The sequence below is a fragment of the Hippoglossus stenolepis genome, chromosome 8 (genome assembly GCF_022539355.2).
Source record: "Hippoglossus stenolepis isolate QCI-W04-F060 chromosome 8, HSTE1.2, whole genome shotgun sequence".
Classification (NCBI taxonomy): Eukaryota; Metazoa; Chordata; class Actinopteri; order Pleuronectiformes; family Pleuronectidae; genus Hippoglossus; species Hippoglossus stenolepis.
In genome coordinates, this window is record NC_061490.1 from 728,551 (window position 1) to 737,020 (window position 8,470).

General features: G+C 40.7%; 1 long non-coding RNA gene across 1 annotated transcript; it reads right to left on the reverse strand.

Moving 5' to 3' along the window:
- Window positions 1-1,750: 1,750 nt before the first annotated feature.
- LOC118114018 lies at window positions 1,751-2,444 on the reverse strand. The gene is made up of 3 exons (XR_004697412.2): window positions 2,404-2,444; window positions 1,923-2,174; window positions 1,751-1,809 (listed from the first exon to the last, which is right to left on the reverse strand). It is a non-coding gene; the product is annotated as an uncharacterized LOC118114018 (long non-coding RNA).
- Window positions 2,445-8,470: the final 6,026 nt, after the last annotated feature.

Genomic DNA, 8,470 nt, shown 5'->3' on the forward strand with positions numbered 1-8,470 from the left:
AATGCAAACTTTTTGTCTGTTCAAAGTTTGTATCTTCTTTGCGCTACTGCTTTTTCATCTTTTATTCATCTCTTTTGTCTCTGTAGGTTCAGCCACCAGAAAAACTCTTTTTTACTCTGAAAGATGAGAGACAAAGAGTCATCAGTGATTCATGAGACAATACAATCCTCTTCCATCCAAACTTACCTTACATCTAAGTGTGAATTTAAATAGAAAACATCTTATATTGTAAAAACTGACAAAAGCTTAATCCATTTCGGGGCATAGTAGCTGATTAATGTTAAAACCAGACTAAATAACACCTAAAATACATCCATGATTGTGTCTTAATGTCACCATTCCCTCTAATTATTTACAGAGTCTTCTTCAGCAAGTACTTCAGCCAGAGGTGTTAGAGGAAGTGAAAACTGAGAGTGGACTAATAAAGTTGAATGTTTGAGCGCAGTCAAATGAAATATCACCAAAATATGTCAACAGAGCAGAGCTGGGCTGTTGAGACAAGAGACAAAGAAGCAATGAGAGAAGGGAGAGCTGAGCAAATATTATAGCAAAGAAAGAAAATATATAACAGATTTGAAAGAGTGGGAATTTAATACCAGAAAAAAGACTTTCAGGATATATAGTATCTTAGTATCTTAGAAAATATATGTACACATACTGTTCTGTGGGTATAATTCAGCATATGCAGATACTGCACACTAGACGAAAAGACGAATTTTCGTCACTGCAAACGCCTGCAGACTCGCCTAATTCCTGGCAGTTAGTGCCCGTTGACAGGAGGCCAATTCCACGTTCGTCCGTGACACAAACTGACACAAAGTGGCAGAAACATACCCCCGCTTTCGCAGTGGTGGGGGCTGGGGAAGGGGGCGTGCTGCCGTGGAGTCGTGGAGCGAAGGTGTGATCTAATTAGCATATGAATCGCAGCGAAATTGCTTGTTAGAATTTATCTCATTTCACCATTGGATGAAACCACAGACCTTTGAAACGAAAAGTCACTTGTGATTGGCTGGTAGATCTGTTGCTATTGGTCACCCTGGGTCATTATAATACACACGTGGGTAAACCCCTCCCACATAATATTAATAATGAATATATAGTTATTATTACTAATAATTTATATATTAATATATATTATATAGTTATTATTAATTAATATATATTATTAATTATTAGTAAGCCTTTACCAAAAGCACTGCAGTTACTGAAGACTATACATTCATTCATGTGATGCTTGATGTTACATGTTGAACATATTGTAGAGGGAAAAAAACATTAACCAGGTATATGTTGAGTCAAAGCTTTATTTACATACAGCACAAACATTGTAAAAACACAACTGGCCTAGCCAGTGAAAAACTAATCAGGTGAAGCTTGAAATGTCTCTTTGCCGCCTCTGGGTCATAACTTCTTGGTGGGACTCTGTCTGAATCTGCTCCAGTGTGTAGACATCTGTGGTGTGTAGCTGTGAGATTCAGTGTAGCTTCTGGTCTTTGAAGTGTGGCACACAGGTCGGTGAGCTCCTGGCTGTGGAAGGATGGATCCATGTCATCTGTCCCACTTCAATCAACTGTAAACACAATCAGTACAATTAGCACAGTTCAATGACAATTAGCACAGTTCAATGACAACATACACCTATACATGTAACTGAAAAATGATCTAATGAATCTAATCTTACCCTCTTTCTTCTCTGTCGACTCCTGAACTTCTCAATGCTGCTGCAAGAGCTGCAAGGTCCGGTTGGATGTACAGGAAGTTCCTTCATACTGGCTCATAGTACGTCTTAGTACGTCATAGTACAGGCAGCTGGAAAACAACATGAGTAACATGAGTATATTATTAATAAACGGAAATAGCCTCGCTACATCACCGTTGGAAGATCCACAGTAAAAAAACACAATTACTAAACAGTTACTTACGGACAATGGCGTCATTTTCCACACTGCAAATCCGGACTTGCAGCTAGAGTCTCGGCCAAATGTGCAGTGACTGCCTCGTTGTGTGTGTGGGGGGGCTCAGGCTGTGAAAACACAATGATGAAATAGATCAGATATAGTAAACCTGGAGAATGTATTTTATACAGCACAGCGCGTCTCTTCTCTCATCTTTCCCTCGCTCCGGTTCGTGGCGCCGGCCATTTGCCTCAGAGGTGTGAAGAGACGGGCAGTTTCCTATAAAATACAACCGGACAAAAAGTCACGTTTATATAAAAAACTTAACGAGAACAAACTCTTGAGTTGAAGCAGTTCGTACACATTTAAACATGCACTCGTTCTGCTCAAGCACTCGATGCTCTCTTCTTCTTTTAGCAACTTTCTCGCTAATCCCACAGTTGTTAACACGCTATTCAGAGCTAAGAGTTAGCTTATCTGAGCAATGGCTTCTCTCTGTAGCTCTTACCGTAATTTGGGGATTGTGCGCCCGTCTTCTCCGCCTCGACTGCCCACTGGGCCCGGCTTTACTTTCCAACGCACTCATCCTCTCCTCCAGGGAAACAGTGGTGTCGACTTCAGCAAGTTTTTTACACCGAAAACAGAGTCACTCGTCGGACCACGCAAAACACGAGCCGCTAGTTTCTTGTCTGCAGACACTTCATTCAGGAGGCTGGATTGGACCAGCCCTCTACCGCGTTGACGTTAACGACTGATTTGTGGCATGTAGCTGAGTGTGACGTTTTCAGAGTAAAACTTCACAAATTACCTTTTCACTTTTGAAGCAGCGGTTATAACAGTTTTTAAATTGTACTTTACATTTATATGGGATGAGTATGTGACTGAGGACCAGCTTATTTTTTCTGGTGTTAAGTTAATGTACTTACATGATTCTTGCTGTTCTGTGTTTGTACCCTCATAGTTGAATGCACTTATTGTAAGTCGCTTTGGATAAAAGTGTTGAGTGTTTTAATGGAATACTGGGAAAGTTTAATAACAACAATAGGATAATTGAAGTTCAAATTATGAGGCAATTTCAGCAGAGTCAACTGCTTAGTATGCCATGGACATGTGAATATGGTGCTGAGTTTGCCAGTATTTTGGGAGGACAAATGGTTGGAACTTTGACACGCGATGACACAACTGATTTATGTGAAGCACAGTGTTTTGGTGTCAGCAGAAAGACTTCTCTTAGAAAACTGTACAGTGGTGCCACTCTCTCCATTCCAACATATTATCTTGGATGAGCTTGACAGGCAAATGTTGAAATAAATTGCACTGTTTCTAATTTTTTTTATAGCATTAACCTTTGCTCATGGTATACAATGTAATTCATAAGGGAAATCTATATAAGCTACAATTTCAGATTTTATATTTATTTTAAGCCTGGTGTAGTTAGACAAGATATTTTAGTTGGTACCTTAGTTAGTACCTTTAGAAAAAGGTGTTACAAAAGGTGTTACCTCTGCACCACTGAGTGAAACTATCCTGATTTGCATTTGTAAAGCTCACAGCATTGTCATTTACATGTGAAAGCCTCCCCTAGGCTTAGGAGCAGGGGGGTCAACTCCCAACATTCTCAGGCTTGTAAAACTGCCAGAAACTGGAACCCCGCGTCAATTCCCGGCAGTTACTGGCAATTTTCTGTGCTGCCTGCAGATTCCTGTGAACAGCCGTTAACGTGAAATTCCACCGAAATTTGCAGCGACAGTATTTGACACAAATACTTCTTTTCATGCAGTGTCAGATGCATTAGATGTACAGTACTAATTTAGTTGTATGTGTTTTATGCATGTGTGAATTCACATGCAAGTTCATGCACATTAAAGTAATTAGTACAGGGGCCTAACTGCAAACAACCCTTGAAAGTCCTGCCCCTCTGAAACAGAAAGTAGTATCAGAGGAGGTTAGCTCCATGGTTTAATTCTTGAAAGGATGGACATGTATGAAAGGTCGAGGTGAAGAAAACTGATCAAGGCAATGTGAAAACATTTCTTAGACCAATTGTAGAAATTGTTCTACTTCTACTTAAAGACTGATCTAAAGACTAACGTTCTGGACTCCCGCAAGTTATAAGTGACCTCACATAGGTCAGGCGGGGAGTGTGTTGCCCTTAAGGCATTCATTTTTCTTTAAATAATTTGTTGGTGCCTATTTTTGGATGCAAGTGATACAGGATAATTACTTTACAGTTTAGAAGACTTGTTTGTAAAAAGTAATATTATTTGTCCATTTCCGGTTTTTAGCAACTTCCTGTTTAGGGCTTCCTGGTTCTGCAGTAAAAAACAGACATACATGTGGTACGTGCTATGAGAAATAATCCACTTGCATCCAATCCGAAGCATCATAGAGGCAATACTGTAAGTTTATAATTTTTTTGTTAGACATGCTAAAGATAATATATATGTAAATATTTTGTTAAAATTGTGTTTGATAAGTTACTTAAAAACTGTTTATTTTCCAATGTGTACCAGCTAAGCAAGCTAGTTGCAAAGCAGCAATGTATATTTACAATTATGTACAATGTAATATGTAACAGACGCTGAATATTTTGTATTGTTTATTTACATTTTTCACCAGCATGTTAATAAAGAAGTCTACAAGTAAATGGTCAAGCTTACTACAACTCTTCATTAGCTCTGGTTTACCTTGGTGTTTAGTCAGAGTTACGACACACTGCACAAGAACACTACAGCTGTGGCCAAAAGTTTTGAGAATGACACAAGTATTGGTTTTCACAAAGTTTGCTGCTTCAGTGTTTTTAGATCTTTTTGTCAGATGTTACTATGGTATACTGAAGTATAATTACAAGCATTTCATAAGTGTCAAAGGCTTTTATTGACAATTACATTAAGTTTATGCAAAGAGTCAATATTTGCAGTGTTGACCCTTCTTTTTCAAGACCTCTGCAATTCGCCCTGGCATGCTGTCAATTAACTTCTGGGCCACATCCTGACTGATGGCAGCCCATTCTTGCATAATCAATGCTTGGAGTTTGTCAGAATTTGTGGGTTTTTGTTTGTCCACCCGCCTCTTGAGGATTGACCACAAGTTCTCAATGGGATTAAGGTCTGGGGAGTTTCCTGGCCATGGACCCAAAATTTCAATGTTTTGTTCCCCGAGCCACTTAGTTATCACTTTTGCCTTATGGCAAGGTGCTCCATCATGCTGGAAAAGGCATTGTTCGTCACCAAACTGTTCTTGGATGGTTGGGATAAGTTGCTCTCGGAGGATGTTTTGGTACCATTCTTTATTCATGGCTGTGTTCTTAGGCAAAATTGTGAGTGAGCCCACTCCCTTGGCTGAGAAGCAACCCCACACATGAATGGTCTCAGGATGCTTTACTGTTGGCAAGACACAGGACTGATGGTAGCGCTCACCTTTTCTTCTCCGGACAAGCTTTTTTCCGGATGCCCCAAACAATCGGAAAGGGGATTCATCAGAGAAAATGACTTTACCCCAGTCCTCAGCAGTCCAATCCCTGTACCTTTTGCAGAATATCAGTCTGTCCCTGATGTTTTTCCTGGAGAGAAGTGGCTTCTTTGCTGCCCTTCTTGACACCAGGCCATCCTCCAAAAGTCTTCGCCTTCACTGTGCGTGCAGATGCACTCACACCTGCCTGCTGCCATTCCTGAGAAAGCTCTGCACTGGCGGTGCCCCGATCCCGCAGCTGAATCAACTTTAGGAGACGTCCTGGCGCTTGCTGGACTTTCTTGGGCGCCCTGAAGCCTTCTTCACAACAATTGAACCTCTCTCCTTGAAGTTCGTAATGATCCGGTAAATGGTAGATTTAGGTGCAATCTTACTAGCAGCAATATCCTTGCCTGTGAAGCCCTTTTTGTGCAAAGCAATGATGACTGCACGTGTTTCCTTGCAGGTAACCATGGTTAACAGAGGAAGAACAATGATTTCAAGCACTACCCTCCTTTTAAAGCTTCCAGTCTGCTATTCTGACTCAATCAGCATGACAGAGTGATCTCCAGCCTTGTCCTCGTCAACACTCTCACCTGTGTTAACAAAAGAATCACTGACATGTCAGCTGGTCCTTTTGTGGCAGGGCTGAAATGCAGTGGAAATGTTTTTTTGGGGATTAAGTTCATTTTCATGGCAAAAAGGGACTTTGCAATTAATTGCAATTCATCTGATCACTCTTCATAACATTCTGGAGTATGTGCAAATTGCCATCATAAAAACTGAGGCAGCAGACTTTGTGAAAATGTATATTTGTGTCATTCTCAAAACTTTTGGCCACTGCTGTACAACATGCTTTAAAACAGACATCACAGAAATTGGAAAGGAACTGGCATTCAATTAATTGAGATGATTTTCCCCTAGCCTGGAAAGAAAATAACTTACAAGAAATCCCCCCAAAATGCCAGAACATCCTATTATTCATCATTAATAGAAGAAAATAAGAACAACCCTAGGTTCTTTACAAATGAAATTGTAACCATCAGGAACAAAATTCACCACTTCCTTCCCACGAAAAGCGAGAGAGACACTGTCCAGTTCAGTAGCCTTAGAACCAGCCAGATCTATATTTAGACTTTTTTTTCAATAGATCTTTCTGAGCTGACTTCACTCATCTCCTCATCCAAACCATCAACTTGTCTAGACCCTATCCAAACTACACTACATGTCACAATGTGGAGAACTACAGTACATCGGATATCCCACCCATTGAGCAGTCAGAACACCAAATGTATGTGAGCCTTTCAAAATGGAAAGAAGTGGAAAACACAGTGAGGTGGGAAAGAGCATCATCAGCCCCAGGCCCGAACGGTGTCCCGTATAGGGTACATAGAAAATGCTCCTGATGTTCTACACTTCTTGTGGAAATTAATGAGAGTGGCATGGGTGAAGCAAACAATAACCAAAGCTTGGCGCAGAGCTGGTACCAACTGATACCAAAAGAGGAGGAATCCTCAAACATCAGCCAATTTCGACCCATCAGTCTCCTCAATGTAAAAGGCAAGATCTTCTTTAGCATCATAGCTCAGAGGCTGACAAGCTATCTGGTAAAGAACAAGCTGCTGTGTACATCGGTCCAAAAAGCTGAAATTCAAGGGTTCTCTCGATGTTAAGATGATGATCTGGCACCCAATCCAATCAGCCAAGAGTGACAAGAGAGATCTACGTGTCATCTTCCTTGAACTCTCTAATGCATTTGGGCCAGTACCACATTGTGTCCTTTGGGCTGCTTTCGACTCGTTCAAAGTACCAGAGCCCATCAGAAATTTGATTAAGCCTATTCGAAGATCTGCATTTCTGCTTCACAACACCAGATTTTACCGGTTGCTAGGGAAACTTCAAGAAAACCTCACATGGGCCTGAATGAGGATTAATCCATCAAAATCAGATCATAGGTTCTACATTCATAGAGAATCCATTCCAATGATGTCTGAGAAACCTATACAATGCCGTGGATGGTGCTATGATACAATCCTCAAAGACTGCGAGCAGGTCCAGCAACTGAGGTAGGACCTCATCAGCAACATTGACCAGTCCAGGCTTCCTGGCAAACTAAAGCTCCGGTGCTTACAGTTCGCCCTGTTACCCCAACTGATGTGGCCACTTACAGTCATCGACGTTCCCCTCACAAAAGTTGAGAACATGGAGAGAATGATCAACTCCTATGTGAGAAATTGGTTAGGAGTCCCAAGATGTCTGATCAACATCGGCCTGTATGGACACGGCATCCTCGAGCTGCCTTTCACAAGTCTTGTTGAGGAGTTTAAATGCACCAAAACAAGGCTGGAGATGACCCTCTCAGAGTCCCGAGACAAATCCATACGTGTAAATAACTCTTATAAAGTTGTCTTATTAAGATGACTATTTCCTTCAAACTTTTATTTTGCTAGTTCCCTAAAATAACCACTTCTTGTAAACTTTTATTTTGTAAGTGCTTTTCATTGTTTGGGTCTCTTATTTTGAAGCATTCCCTGGGAAACCGTCTCGTCTGAAGGTAACTTGATTTCACATGTAAAGATGTCGGAGAACACGTTGTGTACTGAAGGAAAGGGTGTTTATGACATATTCCTCTGCAATAATAAGGATCACTTTAAGAACATTTAAGCACCTAGCTGGAACAGGAACAAGGTATTGTGTGCTTGTTATGCTTTAAGTTGTCATGATGTCTTAAAGAAAATGGTTAGCTTGCTATGCTGTTGTGTCATACTAATGCTAGTTTTCAGCCTTTCATTTGCCTTTTGACGGATATATATAAAGAAAATGCTTTTCGTTAATGTAAGAATGTAAAGTTAAATGTCATTTATTTATGTTTATACTCGTAAGAGCTTATTTGTGTTTTATCTGTTCCAGTGAAGGAGAATTTATGTTCAAAAATAAGGCTAACAGTTGAACATCAATAAAACCCTTTGGAAAAATCAGTAAGCTTCACCATTGTCCGGCTGGGGTTTTCTACAGTAAGAGCTTGGCCCTCACCGATCTGACGACTTGCTGCCTCTATGATGGGCCATGACGGAGGGTCTTCATTGCTGCCTGCCTGCTGCTACATCGCCACGTGCTATCCACAG